The sequence below is a fragment of the Canis lupus genome, chromosome 9 (assembly GCF_011100685.1).
Source record: "Canis lupus familiaris isolate Mischka breed German Shepherd chromosome 9, alternate assembly UU_Cfam_GSD_1.0, whole genome shotgun sequence".
In the NCBI taxonomy this organism is placed as follows: Eukaryota; Metazoa; Chordata; class Mammalia; order Carnivora; family Canidae; genus Canis; species Canis lupus.
In genome coordinates this window covers 2,785,497-2,802,620 of record NC_049230.1, presented here as the reverse complement: position 1 = coordinate 2,802,620, position 17,124 = coordinate 2,785,497, and the positions used below count along the sequence as shown (strand labels likewise).

Genomic DNA, 17,124 nt, shown 5'->3' with positions numbered 1-17,124 from the left:
GGGAACGCGCAGGGCCTGGAAACTTCCTCTGACCTGACTCTCCACGGCCTGCTCTCTGAGCTCAGGCGCAGACCATAGAAGGGTCTTCAAACCTCCAAGTACCCCCCCACCCCCGCCACCCCACGTCCTCACAGCACATCCTCGGCGCTCCAGCCACACGTACCAACTCTGGCTGCATTCTAGAAGCCCACAGAGTAGGGGCCTGGACACTGAGCGCCAACATCATTCTGTCGTGGAAAGCTCCACCATCCCCAGCCTTGCACCACGAGGGAAGAACAGAGGGGTGACAGTGAGCACCCCAAGTCCGCCGGGCAGCGAGCATGGCTGCTTCCCTGGGCCTCTGAAGAAGCCTCGCGCTCCCTTACATACACACATCCCCATGACACCGAGGGGCACATCTCGGCGGGCACCTGGCGGCTCAGGACACCAGCGGCGTCTTCCAGACTGAGTCTCTTGAGGCCACACGAGCTCACAAGTCAGAGGAGGGGACAAAGAGCGAGAACATTTCGTCCTTCTGTAAAAACAGCAGACAAGCCCCGCCGGCTGCATGGCCCCCACACGGGCCGCGGGGAAAGGACTTACTTTGCTCACGGGGTTTTCTTCAGCAGAGCATCCCTGCTACTCAAGGGAGGGACTCACAGGTGTCATAAAAGAGACATGGGGCAAGTCTCAGAAGGGCATCGGAGTCTCTCTGCTCCCTAGCTCCTAATTTACGCACACGCGGTGATACACCTGCTTCCTCCCTCCCCTGTCCATCCATCCCTCCCGCTGCCTCCCTCAGCCTGTGCCCCGCCACACCTGCACTGCCCGCACCCCTTAACCGTTGCTGCTCCGGGGTGCAGATGCCCCTGGAGGTTGGCGAGGGCACTCAGCTAGGGAGCTCTCACACCCAGACACACACACACACACACACACACACACACACGACGCCTGAGACTGCAGAGCTGGCACTTGGTGACCCCCTGATATGGCAGCATGGAGTGGCGCCCCCAGAGCCCCTGGCCCCTGGCCCTGCTGCCCTGAGGCCCGCTCCCCTGCCTGGACCTCCGTCCCCACTTACCTTGATGTCGGCCCCTCCTGTCCTTCCCGGCCCCGCACATGGCAACAGTATCCACCCGGCGGCCCTTGGATTCCTGGTCTGCAGGCAGGAGGGGACGGGGCACCGGGGGCGGAGCTGGAACCCACAGCCGCACCCTGAGAGGAGCCGAGGGTCAGGAAAGCGGGGCAGGGTCACCTGCGTTGGTCTCCACTCTCGGCCCCGGGATGAAGCCTGCACGTCCACAGAACTGTCCCCAGCACCTTCAGAGCCCCGGACGCGGCCTGGAGCAGCAAGGTCACCTCGGGGCAGCCAACCAAGGGGTGGTGGGTGTTTGACAGTAATCAGCCAACGTGTTCAAGTCACCTCTCCCAGCGGCCCCCCAGAGGGGGCGGGGAAATGAGAGTCTAAAGTGGTTTGGTTCTGTTTTTTTGTTTTTTTTTTTTTTAATTAGGTGAAATCCACTTAACATTACATGAACTATTTTAAAGTGTACGATCCGGGGGCGTTCAGTGCCTTCACAGTGCTGTGCAGACACCACCTCTGTCTCGTTCCAGAACATTCTCATCAGACCAGAAGGAAGCCCCGACCCAGTCAGCAGTCGGTCCCCCGGCCCCCCCCCCCCGGCCGCCGCTGGCCTGCGGTTGTCTACATGATCCCCCGGCCCCGGACACCTCGCACCACGTGCACCCTGCTGTGTCTGGCTCCATTCCTGGAGCACGTTTCCAGGTCCATCCGTGCAGCGGGACGTCGTCAGGGCTTCATTCACAGTAGAAGAATACAGGCTCGCTTTTTCTCACCCCAGAGCTGTGGCTTTTTAAAAAGCATCGAGGCAAAGCAAGAAAGGACGGCGCCGGGTCACCCACAGCCGCCCTCACACCTTCGTTTCCCCGAAGGGGCAGGAGGAGTGAGAACCCAGACGACGGGGCTGGGAGGGGGCAGCCAGGCTGGCGGCGGGGAGGCTGGGAGGGCGGGTGTGCGGGGCACCCGGGGCACATCCCTGCCGTGCTGACCTTCACCGCCCCGGCCAGCGGGTCCCAGCGGCCCGGAGCGGGTCAGGACGTGCTGGAGAGCAGACGGGGGCCGCCCGAGTCATCCCAGCCCTTCCCAGCCGAGAGCACTCGGGTCTTGGCTGAGCCGGAGAAGCCAGAAAACCTGCAGCCCTGGCTCTGGTCCCCACCCCCAGCTATGCAGGGCAAAGGGGTAACCCCTCGTCGTGGCTCCCTATCCCTCCTCACAAGAGTTGGTGCGTGGGCAACACCAGGGGTTCCACGTCTGGGGAGAATTCCCAGGGCCTGGGAGTTTGGAGGGGAAAGCAGTCTCTTCCTTGCCACGTGCCCATCCGACAAGTTCTCGATCCCAGACGAAGGCCCCAGCCCAGCCGTCTCCACTGCAGATTCACAGGCTTGTCCGTGGCACGGGCCAGGTGCTGCATACATCGCAAATATCACCTGCTCTGGTCATGCTTTCTAGATTTAGGTGCTCCTTAGGCCCGCCACTACATCCTGTTAGGTAATGCATTCAAAAAGGAACACATACAAAAACAAAATAAAAGCCAAAAAGTGGAAACAACCCAAATACCTATCAATCAGTCAATGAACAGATGAACAAAGTATGGTCTATCCATGCACTGGGATGTCATTCAGACATAAAAATGAAGTTCTGGCACCTGCCACCCCATGGATGAACCTCAAAATCATTATTCCAGGTGAAAGAACCCAGTCACGAAAGACCACATTTCTATACAATATTCAGAATAGGCAGCACGTCCATGGAGAAAGGTTGGTGACTACCTGGAGAAGGGGAACGGCAGATATCGGCTCAATGGGCTCAGGTGGAGGCGCCGAGGTGAAGATGTGAAGGTGCTGAATGCCCCTGAGCTGTACACTTTAAAATGGTTCCTTTTAGGGGCACCTGGGTGGTTCAGGGTCCTGGGATCAAGCCCCGTGTAGGGCTTCCTGCTCAGTGAGGAGCCTGCTTCTCCCTCTGCCCCTCCCCCTGCTCACGCATGCCTCCCTCCCTCCTTCCCTCCCAATCTCTCTCTCTCATAAATAAATAAAATCTTTTAAAAAGTAAAATAAGGGGCAGCCCGGGTGGCTCAGTAGTTTAGCGCCGCCTTCAGCCCAGGGTGTGATCCTGGAGATCAAGTCCCACATCAGGCTCCCTACATGGAACCTGCTTCTCCCTCTGCCTGTGTCTCTGCCTCTCTCTCTCTCTCTCTCTCTCTCTCTCTGTCTCTCATGAATAAATAAATAAAATCTTTAAAAAAAAAAAAGTAAAATAAAATGGTTCCTTTATAAGAACTTCTCAACAAAAAAGCATATACAACAATGCTTTGATCATTATATTTTAATACTATAACCCTAGGATATGTCTTCTATGGATTTAAGACTATTTTGCCAAGAAAGTGTCCGTTGTCTTCACCAGATGACAAAGGGCTCCTTGGCACAAAAGGACTGCAGTGCCCTGGACTGGCGCTCTCCGTGGCCCACTCTTCCTAATGTTTTCACCTGGAGAGGCCCAGTCCTGCCTCCTGCCCCTTGCAGGCCCATCTGGCATTGTGTTCAACAGCCATGGGCAAAACCCCAGTGTGCCCCTCATCACCACTTGGTCTTTCCTCGTGTCAGGGCTCTCCAATCTCCAGGAGTCATCTGTAAAAATGTGGATATCGATCGGAGGAAAGGTGAAGGTCAGCAGGGTAACCAGGGTGAGTCTGCAGACAGGTGAGGCTGGACCAGGCGACAGGCAGAGGGTGGTGGAGCTTCGGGGGGCACAGGCCACAGAATGTCAAGGAGGGGACAGACAGAGGGCCCAAGGGTGCACAGGCCACCCTGCTGTGATTTCCAGGTGTGTCCAAGGCCAGCTTGCCTTCCTGAACAGGGAGTATCGTGTCACTCTGCCCCAGGAGGTGCTTTCTGTCCCCCCTCCACTGCCCCTGGACAGGTGCAGAGTGCCCTGGCTCCTCTCCCCGAGCCCACCCAGTGATGGGCCTACCTCCACCCCACTCCCATCTGAGAGCGCAGCCCCTTCCACCACTGGATGCACACGCTGGCCGACCGTTCTTGACTTGAGCCCTTGAGTCCCTGTCTGCTCCCTGTCCCTCTGCAGCCCCGGGGAGTGTTACACGCCGCCCCTCCGCCACACAACATGCTGGTGCTTTATAAGCCATGACTGCTTATAGGACTGCTTGGTCCTTCAGACAAGTCTGCGCCATGGCACTATTACAGGTGGAGAAATGACCACTCAGCCTGGAGCGTCCCATGTAGAGCTATTAAAATGATGGTGCCGGACCCCCTCTAGAGCACACGTCTTCTCCGTGTACGTCCACGGGTTGGCTGTCCAGGAGCAGGGCAGTGGGGCCCCGGGGCAGGCATACGCTCGGCTTCCATAGATTCTGCTAAACAGTTTTCCAAAGTGGTTGTTCCGGTTTACACGCCTACCAGCCATGTAGGAGCGTCCCCATGGTCCCGCATCTTCACCAGCCCGTGGAATCACCAATCTACTCATGCCAGTTATCCTATGGGGTTAGAGCAGTGTCTCCGTCTACATTTCTCTGACGATGACTGAGGCACTTTGTGAAGTACTTGTTCAAGTCTCTTACTCGTTTTCCCTTGACCCCTTTGTCAGTCACACCGACCGCAAATGCCTCCTGCTTTGTTCTTACGTCCGGTCTGCACGCTCTTAATGGCAACTTTCGATGAACAGGAGCCCTGGGTTTTACTATAACCCCATGTGTCCATCTTCTCCTTTATGGTTAGTACTTTCCGTATCATGAAAATATTCCAGATATTCTTCTAAATTATCTTCTAGAAAGTAGAATTGATTTCCATGCACGGTGTGAGGTAGGGGTCAAGATTTTCCTGTTTTTATTCAGATGGTTATCCAAATGGACCCAGCACCATTGATGGCAAAGATCATCATACCACCTCTTTGACTGGGCCACTTTTGTCTCATATCATATGTTGTTTGCCCATATATGCTGAGTCTGTTTCTGGGTTCTCCATTCTGTTCATTGGTCTGTTAGTCTAACCTTTAAAAAAAAAAAAAAGAGAGAGAGATTTTATTTATTTATTTACTTACTTACTTACTTATTTATTTTAGAGAGAGACAGAGAGAGTGCTTGAGCAGGGGGAGGGGCAGACAGAATCCCAAGCAGACTCTGTGCTAATGTGGGTCTCAATCCACCACCCTGAGATCATGACCTGAGCTGAAATCAAGAGTTGGACCCTTAACCGACTGAGCCACCCAGCCACCCCTGTTTGTCTAGCCATCTGTTCAAATTTTTTAACCTCCCATGATAACTCTAACATGCAGCCAGGGTTGAGAACCAATGATCGAGGACCTTGCAGTTTAGGGTAACAGGCTTGAGTGCAGGTCTAAATGCAAGTAAGTAGATGCCCAATAAGGGATTTGCAGAGAAAAATAGATTAAATTTGAGACGTGGGAAGAGCGATGCCAGAAGCACGGAGTGGGTGGGGAATGCCCAGATCAACCCATCCTGCTCCCAACTCCTTCTCTTCTCTCCTCTCCAGACCTCCCAGATCCACCAAAGCCAAAGTGAAAAGAAACACCGACAAAGAAGGAGAGTTTCCTGCCTGGGTCACCAGCCACGCTTACGGAAATCTGATCCCTCCTGCAACCAGTTTATTCTTGAGTTGCCATGGCACTTCCTGTAATTAATGGCTAGGTTTTAATTAAACATTGATTAGCCACTAATTAGTCTAATGATTAGTCCTGGGGAGGAGACAGGGCTGTCAGACCCCATCAAGGAGGAGGGGGGCAGATAATGAAAGATTATGGCTTAGGTGGAAATGCTCTATCCTCCCTCCCTCCAGGCCAAATGTTTTCTATGATTTTGGTCTATTATAAACGATGCTTTCAATGTGAATTTTTCTAATCGGTTGAGTCTGATGAAGTCCCAGGCGACTGGTGCAAGGAAGATTGAATCTATTCCCCTTTTCATCAGATTTCAGCCTCTTAATGCAGCTAAAGAGCCTTTCCTCACTTAGAGAGGAATTAGTTTCTGTCTCCACAATGAAGTCATCCTGGGCTGAGCCTGTCCCCCTCCCATGTCCTTTGTGGGGGCCCAGACCTTGCCAAGGACTTCTGAGATGTGAGTGTAGCAGGGCCTTTCCCCCAGAGCAGATTTTGCAAGCACCTGATGCCCCGTGTCACCCTTCCCTCATTCCCCGACCCTCGGCCCTCAACCAAAAAGAGAGGTTGGGTTGCTGCATGTGGATCCAGCCCAGCCTGAACGGCATTTGAAGTTGCCCCGTAAGAAGTTGACTGTGCGGTAAATCTTCATAGGAGGAGACATGGTGTGATGATTTGGTTAATCATCCCTGGTGTACTTTTTGTAAGTTTGGGTTTATGCCCAACAATACAAAACTCCTGTAAAGCCCTGTGCTGAACACAAAGCTCAGGAGAGAAGAAATGCATGAAACCTGCACAGGGTGAAATTCAGAAAGCCTTGGGGGTCAGGGAAAGATGCCCATTACCGAGGAGGCAGGTCCTGACGAACAAGACTCGCCAGCCTTGAAGAATCTCAGCATTGACCTGTGTCTCTCAGACAGGGCCAGAGAAAGCCTGAGAAAGACTTGGAAACCAATAGAGGGACACCCGGGTGGCTCGGCAGTTGAGCGTCTGCCTTCAGCTCAGGTCATGATCCTGGAGTTCCAGGATCGAGTCCCACATCGGGCTCCCCACAGGGAGCCTGCTTCTTCCCTGCCTGTGTCTCTGCCTTTCTCTCTGGGTCTCTCATGAATAAATAATAAAAATAATAAAATAAAATAAATAAAATAAAATAAAATAAAATAGAAGAAGAGAAGAACTCATGCTGCTTTTTTAAAAAATTGTAATAAAATACACATAATACATAATTTAGGATTTAACCACGTATGAGGGCACAGTTCAGTGGCACCAAGTACACCCACATTGTGCAGCTGCCACCGCCATCCACCCACATTCCTGTCTTTCCAAAGTGAGACCCCCTCTGTCTTTCCCCACCACCACCTCCCCCAGCCCCAGCACCCACCCCCACCCCACCTCGTACTTTCTGTCTCTGTGAGTTTTTCGACTTGACTCTGGGGATCATGTATAAGTGAATCTTAAATATTTGTCCTTGTGCGATTGGATTATTTCACTCCACGTGATAATTTTAAGGCCCATCCACGTTGTAGCAGGTGTGAGAATTCCCTTCCTTTTCAAGGCTGAGTAATATTCCATTGTGTGGACTTTCCCCTTCATGTCTGCATCCATTGATGGACGCCTGGGTTCCTCCACCTTTAGGCTGCTGTGGGGAACATTCACACTTCTCCACCTGGTGCACACATTTAGTCACTCGTGTCTTCAGGTAAAAGATCAGGTGAGATGGGGCTCTGCAAGCCTCCAGGTCTCTCTCTGCTTTACTCTCTTTAATCAACAAATACACCCAAGACTCCCAAGACACCATCCGCCTTCTTACATCTCCTTTTATCGAATTTTCTCGTTATTTCCCGATAGCTTTTGCCACACAAGTGCAAGGGACACGTTCTGCACAGACATTTTCATTCCACCGACACTTGCCTCAAGCTGGTGGTAGGAGGCCTCTTCCCTGGGAAGGGGGCCCGGAGCAGAGCCCAGAGGGAGCCCACTACAGAGTCGGTTCCAGGTTCCAGGACCGGGGGATCATGACCTGAGCCAAAGGCAGATGCTCAACCATCTGAGCCACCCAGGCGGCCCTGGGCCTCTCTTTGCTCAACTGTAAATTGGACGCCACTCCTTCTGGTTCTGGTAGGCTTTGGTCACTCTTTGACAGCCCTTACACCAAAAAAAGTCATGCAGAAGCCACATGTGGGGCCTTGGGGGAGTGCCGTGTTTGAGGCATGGCATTCGTGAATTCTGTAGCTTTCAACCCCAGGTTCCAGAAGCAGGAGTGAAAGGGAGCTCTCTCTAGGAGGAGGGCCGGGGGGGTCCGGCAGTGCAGGACAGTGTCCTGAACTGTCACTGACGCCTCCTCCAGGTGCTTCTGTCATCGTGGAACTCTGAGTGGCCACCAACGGTAACATAGGTAGTTGGTACCCAGCCTCACAGGAGCCACTTTCCTGATGGTCTGACGTTAATCCCCACAAGAGCTTTATTGTGCTCACTTTAAAAGTCAGGAAATCTGGGGCACTGAGCTGTCATGCACTGTGCCCAAGCCCAAAGTCCTATGGTAGAGAGAGCGAGCTGGTCCCAGAGCCGGGTGTCCAGTGGGGCCTGCCCTTCCCACCGCACCCCCACAGCATGCCGGTGGGGCCGGATGTCTGGTTCTGGCCAAAGGAAGATGATCGGAAGACCATGCTGTCACTTCCGGACCAAGGCAGCCACATCCCCGATGGATCGTCCCTACGTGGCCTCCACAGCCAGAGGAGTCCCTCTTGGGGAAGGTGTCAACACTGGACATCGTGCGAGCAAAAATAAGCATGCGGTGTGTGAGGTGAGCGGTGAGCCTGGCGGCCAGCAGGACTGACCGGTGCATCTCCCCACCCAGTCAAGGCCGTGCTCTGGGGGCCTCACTGAGTGAGGGGGCGGGAGAGCTGTCGGAGAGAGGAGAGCACCCTCACGCATGCGCCGTGGTCATGTCTGCTCATAATGGACGAGGCCAGCCGGCGATCTAGCCCGTGCTGGGCTGCTGCAGGGTGGGCCTGCTCGGCCTCCAGGGTGGGCCCCGCAAAGGTCGGGCCGGGAGCTGGCAGTACAGAGAGAGACAACGCGCAGGGCCGCATCGCGGACTGGCGACCTTTACCTGATGGGCTGAAGAGGGGCCAGCGGGCCCGGGGGTGAGGCGAGGCCCAGACATGCAACCCAACCGGAGGCTCGTGACTCCTGAGTGACTCCTCATTCCAGCCTTAAAGGCAGGCAGGGCACAGTCAAATGGAGCGGGCACGCCGGGCAGAGGGCACAGGTGTGCAACGATGCAGGGGCGCCAGGAAGCACACAAGGGGCCAGGACTAGGGGGCACAGGAGAACCTGACCCCATAGACCAGCGGGTAGAAGCGCAGGCTGTGCTGGGTGTGAACAGGAGAGGGACCTGAGCAGGTTCCCGCCCCAAATATACCCCCTTAGCAGCACCGGGGAGCCTGGCTAGGCGGCTGGGAGCACAGGAACAGGTGTACCCGGCGGTCCTACTCGGCACCCAGGTCCAGATGAGATGGAAAGCACCCCACGGTGAAGGGGTTGGCAGCAGGCACAGGCCCGACACCGGACGCCCAAAGGAAACAAGGTTGGATCTAAGACTCAGCTTCAAAGTGTTGGCACAGCAGCAGCACTTCCAGGCGAGGCATCGAGATGCGGGGACGTTCGAAATCCAGCTTCCTCTCAAAAAGACCCGAGATGAGGCCAAGGTCAGTCTGCCACATCTGCAATATTTAATGAGAACAAAAAAGCAGCGCCATCAGTCCGGGAAGAGACACCTCCGAGATCACTCAGCGCCTAGCCCGAGCTCAGGGAGGGAAGGACCACTTCTCGCCAGGGGCAACGGAAGCCTTCCTGGCGGAGCAGACATTTGAGTGGGGTTCTGAAGGATGTGTAGGAGGATTTCCGAGAGTGGAAACATCCAGGCACGTGCCTCACACAGAAGTCCTGAGCCAAGGGACAGGGAGGGCGAAGCCCAAATAGTGACGGTGAGAGGGGATAGCACAGCCCACCAGGAATTCACTCAGTCATTCAACAATCATCAGTCGGCTGCACGGGTCTGGGTTCAAGGCACTGAGACTACAGACTGAGCCGAGTGGGGGGGGTAACAAGGCTGAGCGTCTCCAGGGCAGGAGTGGTTCTGAAGATGAAGCCAGACTGCAAAGAGCCCTCCGGCAGGCAACTGCTGGGGACACTGGACACGGGGTGAGCTGGGGTCGAACTGAGCTTGCGTGAATTATTTTTCGCATCCACCTGAAGCCGATGGGGGTCCCGTGATCCACGCTTGGCTGACCATTGCTCATGACCATCCTGCCTTTGGGGTGCAGCTCTGGCTGGACGGTAGGCTCTCCCTGTATGTTCAGGCACGTGGCCCCCCCGCCCCTGCCTCCCTCGCAGGACTGCCGCACACACATCCCATCAGACGCAGACTGGGGGAATCGACAGGGTTAGGTCACAGGGGCCAGTGGCCTTCCTCCAACCCAAAGGGGCCGCGGGCAGGCACTGCCTGCTGACTTGCATTTTAAGGATAAAGAGGCAGCTGTCCCCTTGGCCAGAAGGCATTTAGGGATTTTCATCTCTTCGTGGGGGGGGGGGGGGGGAGTAAAGGCCTGTCTCAGCCGCTGCGTGATTCAATGCAGTCTCACAGGGAAGCGGCCTCCTTCGGGGACCCAGGTCACAGTTGGGACTCACCACAGCTGGCCACTCACCATGCAATGTGTCCAGCCAGCTCTGCAAGTTGAAATGCTCGGGAGGCTCCAGATCCCCAGTCCTGGTGATGAGGACCAGGTGGGCGGGGGAGGCGTCCGCTGCCTGGCCCCCAGGCCCCGCTGCCAGAGACACACAGATGCTCTAGCCCCCAGGCGCCTCTTCAGCCCCTGGAGCCCTGGACACAGGCGCATATGCACCTCGTTATCTTGCCGCACCCACTGAAATTTGTCAGCAGCCAGAGGGCTAAGGCCCTGTCTGGGGCGTTCATGTTCTTCTGCAAAGGACTCTCCCATGGGCACGCCTGTGCCCCTTGCCCTGCAGAAGAGCGGTGGCTTGGAGGCCAGCCCCTCGGGCTGCTCATTTATCCCAGGAGCTGGGGCAGTCGGCTCCCGGAGGTCCTCCTGGCTGGAAGGGGGGAAGGAAGGTGGCCCTCTCCGGCTCTGTGCTGCAGGACCCAGCTGCTCCCCGCACGTTCACTGCCTTCTCAGCCCATCGGGAGGGCCAGCGGGCCTGCGTGGAGCAGGTGGGGCCTCCCCGGGGGACATGGGGGACCAAGGGCCAGCCCATGCCCGCAGGCTGCCTTCTCCCGCCCAGCCCCGGAGCCCTCGCCCCCGCCCCCACCCCCCAGGAACAAAAAGGACACTCCTGAGAACACTTCCTGCTGAGACAGCTGGGCCGGCCACATTGGGTGCCTGGAAATGGCTTCTGTCTTGGTGGCATCCAGGGAGCCGGTTCCGAGGACGCTGACAGGCCACGGTGCGTCCTCTGGGTGGGGAAGAGGCCCAGCCCTGGTCACCAGCCCCACAGGTCAGAGATGGGGTGCAGATTCCCCCTGCGGCCAGGGAGGAAGCCCATGCACAGCCCGGAACCTCGGGAGAGCCAGGCCTTGCTCGGTCGCTGGGCTTCCCGCCGTGAACACCCCCAGCCCCTGGGGAGACACAGGGCACGTCGGCAATAGAAGCCGTAATGTCACCGCAGGTGCCTCTGAGCGCTGTGAAGGGAAAACAGGATGCTGTGGTAGGAGGTGACAGCCGAGGGTGGAGACGCGTCAGCATCTGCGAGCGGTCGGGAGGAGTGAGCAGGGGACAGCGGAGCTGACACCCGAAGGTGGGAGGGCACACCCACCAGGCATCGGCGGAGCCCCGGGAGGCTGGCTGCGCACCTGCACACACATGTGGACATGGACACAGAGTTGTGCACACACACACAGAGGGGTACACACCCTCATGGATGCACACATACATATACACACGCACACACAGATGTAGACATGCATAAACCAATATACACACGCGCACATGCACACACACAACAAAGACATGCATATGCACATGGATGGACAGTCATGTCTGGTACATATACAAACACATATGCACACGCACACAGGTGTGCACATTCACAGACATATATGCACATGCATGTGGGTACACAAACAGAAATACACGTACATATACATATGCATGCACATATAGATATGCACACAGTTCACAATATATATGTGCAAATGTATATAACGTGCAAATGTGTGCACACATGTGTGCGCGCAGGTATACGTGTGTGTACACATCTACATGCTCCAACACACACATGCATATGCCTGCATACACACTGTACATACACTCTTGCAGGGGGATTTTTTACAGGGATTTGCCTCCACACCAGGACTGTAGGAGCCTGTAAGCTGTCCCTGAGGAGGGCGAGGTCCACAGGGCAGGTGGCCGGCAGGTGAGACATGAAAGGGGGTGGAGAGTATGACCCCCGGCGTGAGCTGGAACCTGCAGGAATAGCCACTGCAGCTATTAACCTTCCCCTTAGAAATGACCCGCCCATTACCTGCTGGGGGCTGAGACCTGCGTGTAGCTTGGAAAGTTTCACGACTGTACAATGTCTGGTATAGGTACCTGCAGGTGTCTTCAGCGGGGGCCCTAGACGGTGCACCCACCTGGGGGTTCCTGGTGGGTGACTCCCATGAGGGCTCCCAGAAAAGGTAGAGGGGAGGGAACACCTGGGGCAGGGGAGAGGCGGGAGGGGACCTCAGCCTGGGGCCAGCCCTTTGCACTGCCTGTCAAAGGCGGGTCGCTGGGCGGCTGGGAGGTGGGTGTGTTCTCCACAGAGGAAGCAGATCTGGGCATCTGCAGCACCAGCTCCAGCAGGGACCCTTCTGGCCGGTCCCCTCTCCCTCCTCCTCCCCAACCTCCCACTCTGTGGGCTTGAAGACCATAGTGTGAAAAACTTCTAACCTTGTCCTGAGACTGACACAACCCAGCTCTGCCTGGACCCTCTGGTCGCCCCTCCTGGTGGGCCCACCCAGGGATGGCAACTATCGGCCCCTTCCAGGCTGCCCAAAACCTTCTGGAAGTCACCTCTGATCATCGCAAGTTTAGTGGTGCAAATCAGGACAACGATAACTAAAAGGCAGCAGACCCAGGCTGCACTGATTTCTTGTTTCATTTTGCTCTGAGAAGAGTTCATCTTACAGCTACTACTTAAATGGGCAGGCCAGGAAGGAATTACACCCTCTCTCCCGCTCCACGCAGATTTTGCCCTGGTCCGGTGACATGAGCTCCGCAAGGGGCTTGGGGTACGGGCCCCGCTGTGACCCGGGATTGGCGGCCGTGAGCAGCTTGCAGCCCTTCCAATTCATTACTGCCGCTCTGGGCAAGCCATCCTCCGGATTGTCAGCGGCTCCTCCTGCGTTAGGCAACCCCCTCCTCAGCAGACCCCAGGCCGCCAGAACCACGCCGCCAGCACAAAAGGCCCAACAGGAGGGGGTGCAGGCCGCGGCAGAAGGCTGAGCCCGGGTCCCGGCAGATGGGCGCAGGCTCGAGTCGCCAGGGGCGGACAGAAGGTTCCGGGAGACACCTCCACCCGAGGCTGCCTCCTCCGGCTGCACGGAGCTTGTTCACAGCTAATGAGCCCTAATTAACATGTTGATGGGGATGTGCGCTGTTTATATTTGGAAACTTTTTACTGTGTTGGCTGTGGCTTTTGTTGGAGTAACGGTGCTCAGGTTGGATCACGGGCCTTGGAGAACTGGTGTTAAAAGAAGCTGCCTCCTCTCGTCCTCCTGGGCCCCCTGCCCTCTCCTCCTCCACGGCCCCCCGCCCTCCACCAGCCCTCCGAGCCCCATCACTTGCCGGGGCCACATGCCAGCTGCATCCATGGCTCTTCTCCAGACCATGGTGGGTTCCAAGCTACGCATCCGGGCTTCCAAGGTCATCCTGCTTCCCTCTAGGCAACTCGTTGATCCTGGCACCTGGACCTGGCACTCTTTGGCTGGGGCATCTGAGAAGGAGGGTCCTATGGGACCATTTGGATGGGGCCCCTGGAGGCAGCTGAGGGCCAAGACACCAGAACCAAGTTAAAGCTGGGAGCCTGGATCTGCTCAGAATATCCCTCTGGAGATCGAGCCCCTCACTGACACATCCAGGGGTTCTGGTGGGGAGCAGCAGGCACCTGTAGTCGTCCGGAGAAAACACCTTTTTCCCAAGTACTATGGCAATTCAGGAGCAAGCTTGGATCCAGAGGTCACGATAAGGGGAAGAAGGACTGTGCCCTGGGGTAGGGGCTCTTCTCTGAGACCACTACCGGTTTGTACAGCCTGCTTCCAATGTGCTTTTCCAACTTCCCCTCCCACCTCTTCAAACCCTCTCCAGCCTCCCTCCTAACCTCACATGCTCAGACTTCTGTCTTCTTACTTCTGTACCCCTGCATAGCCCTCCCCTGCCCATCCCTCACCCCTCACCCCAGCTTCTCAAAAACCTACCATCTTCTAGACCCAGTACATCAGTCAGCTTCTACCCACATAATGCTGCCTAACAAACTACCCCCAAAGTCAGTGGCTTATAAAAGAATTTGCCCTCACTCTGACCTCAGATCTCCTTCCTGCTGGTGAAAGATGGGCTCAGCAGGGCAGCCCTATCTCAGGCTGTGTATCACTTGAACTTGACTCTAGGCTGTGGAATGGGCCCAGGTCTGCTCCCCGTGTATTTATCCAAAGCCCAGGCTGGTGTGGCCCTGTTCATGCCATATCACCGGAGCACAGAATCCAAGCATGTGCTCTGCTCATGCCTTGTCCACTGTCATCCCATTGAACAACACAAGCCACTTGATCTACCCTGGCAATGGGGAAAGGAAAATACTGTTCTTTCTCTGCCCATGGTGGGAGACAGTGTATGAATATTTGCTAAACAGCAAACCCAAACTATCTCCCTTGCCTAAGTCCTGCATCCCACGAAGATTCCCTGGCTCTCCTGACCAGCCAGCACTCCTTTCCCACCTCTGAACCTCCCGCTTCATGACAGCCTCCTCTGGTCCCTGCTCAGTCAGTGTGCAGTGACGCGTGTCCTGTGGTCTCATCTAGATTACAAACACCTTGCATTTAGGTCACTTCCCAAGGTTCCGTTTGCCCTGCACAACCCTTGGCGTGGTTCCTGGCACACAAGACATGCTCAATAAATTACTTACAAATAAATGAATAAGTGAAGTTGTGCCTTTGAATCAAAGGCAGTGCCCCAGCCATAAGGCTTTCCCCCTGTCATGCACAGAAGGGCCAGGTTCATGGACACAGGGCTCCTCAAGGGAATGAGCCTCCCCTGCCTGCTAGGGAGGCTTTGACATGCTGGCCCCACCCCCAGGTCAGGGACGAGGAACCAAGGTCTTCTTCTGGCAGCCAAATGTGGCCCTGACCAGATGCTCCCTTTCTGCAGACTCCTGCCCTGGCATGGTTGCCGACCATCCCTATGCAGCTTTTCTAACATGGCAGCAACCCACACTCTCCAAAAGGGGCAAACTAACAAAACTAAAAAGTCCCAATTAGCACCCAGGACTGGGATGGACACATAGCTCTTCTTCTGGTAAAAATGTAGCTTCACATCTCCCTGCATGAGTGACCCAATCACTGGCTCCATATAGTTGTGAGCCCCAGAAGTGTCAGACTCACCATGGCTATGGGTGGTGGGGCTCTGGGAGCTGGGGCCAGGGAAGGGCAGCCAACCTGTAAGTGTTAAAGCAAATTGATAAAATACTTGAAGGTCTTGTTAACACATTGCGGTCCCCAAAGAAACATTTGTTGGATGGATGGATGGATGGATGGATGGATGGATGGATGGATGGATGGATGCATACATGCATAGATAAGTGGATGGATGGATGAATGGATGGATGGATGGATGGATGGATGAATGGATAAGTGGCTGGCTGGCTGGAAGAACAGATAAGTGGATGGGTGGATGGGTGGGTGGATGGATGGATGGATGGATGGATGGATGGATGGATGGATGGATGGATAAGTGGGTAGATGAATAGATAATTGAGTGGATGGATTGATAAGTAGATGGATGGGTAAGTAGGTAGATGGATAGATAATTGGATGGATGGATGGATGGATGGATGGATGGATGGATGGATGGATGGGGCATTGCCTCTACTGCACTATGATGTGAACACAGCATAACCAACCATCCTAGCTGACCCAGCACCCCCAGAAAGGTTTTCTGAGATGCAGAAAACTTAGGAAAGTTCCAGGCAAGTCAGGGTGAGTTGGTTGCCTTCTGTGAACAAGCAAAGCCATCAAGTCCTTCAGTGTAGCTCTCCTGTGCCTGGCCTTGGGGAGAGGGGCAGAAATCAGGGCCATAACAGTAGCAGACAGACCAGAGACTCACCCCCACCTGCACACAAACTTCCCCGGCAAGAAGAAAGGATCAGTTCCTGGAGGACCATTCCATCAGGGTGACTCTTGTTGATGCCCCCGGCTAGCTGCTCCTGAGAGGAAACAGTGGGAACCCCTGAAGGCTGGGGAAGCAGGCTCTCCTGGGCTCCTTGGCTGCTAAGAGGAGCTGTGCTGGGAAGGGGGGGGGGGCTTGTTTCTGGAGCAGCAGAAAAGCAGAGAACTAGCAATGGCCTCCAAGTCTGGGGCTTCTGGCCAGTGCCTCAGAGGTCAGCTGGCCAGAGCCCAATGTTTACAGCAGCCTGACATCCTACAACTGGAGGACGGGGGTTCATGGTGCGTTCCCACACTGGAATTTTACCCGGCACTAAAAAGAAATGAACCACAGAAAAAAAAAAAAAAAAAAAAAAAAAAAAAGAAATGAACCACAGTCTGCAGGCAAGAAGCTCAGGAAAAAAAACGTAGAGTTAAAACAAGAAAAAAAAGGTGCAGAAGAAAATACAGTGTGAGTCTATGCGACTAGAGTTAGAAATACGCAAGTAAATCATCCCGCTGTTTGGAGGAGACACGCAGTAGTCACAACCATAAAGAAGAGCAAGCGAATGAACCATTCGAAACACAGGACAGAGTTCCCCTTTTGGGGACAGGGAATAAAACCGGGAGAGGCGGTGGGGCTGGCGGCCAGGACACCCGCCTGTGCTCGGGGCCAGCGGTGGGCCCACTGGCACTTCGTGCTCATTTATTATTTACACCTCGACGTCCATGCATATTTCATAACGCAAGCAAGGAACAGAAAGGCAAGGCAAGAAGCTAACATGATGGGACAGGGAGTGAAGGGAAGGAGAGCAGGGGCAGGGAGGAGCCGCCACCATGATCTCCGAGCCGGGGAGGCACCCCAACCCACCAATGGGGGTGTCCCCCAGTCCCACAGAGGGGACCCATCTCTGAGGCTGGCACCCGATCAGAGCATATGGTGGGCAAAGCGTGTCTGCCCTCCTGCCTGGAGCTCCCTGGGCTGGATGGGGGTGCTGGCCTGGCCGCTAGTGGGACATGTCCA

The 17,124-nt window shown here is 55.4% G+C and overlaps 1 long non-coding RNA gene across 1 annotated transcript; it reads right to left on the bottom strand.

The window, feature by feature from the left end:
- Positions 1–3,403: 3,403 nt before the first annotated feature.
- LOC111097274 lies at positions 3,404–16,183 on the bottom strand. The gene is made up of 6 exons (XR_005364137.1): positions 16,063–16,183; positions 15,342–15,395; positions 12,018–13,734; positions 10,399–11,390; positions 7,089–9,414; positions 3,404–5,066 (listed from the first exon to the last, which is right to left on the bottom strand). It is a non-coding gene; the product is annotated as an uncharacterized LOC111097274 (long non-coding RNA).
- Between the last annotated feature and the right edge of the window lie 941 nt (positions 16,184–17,124).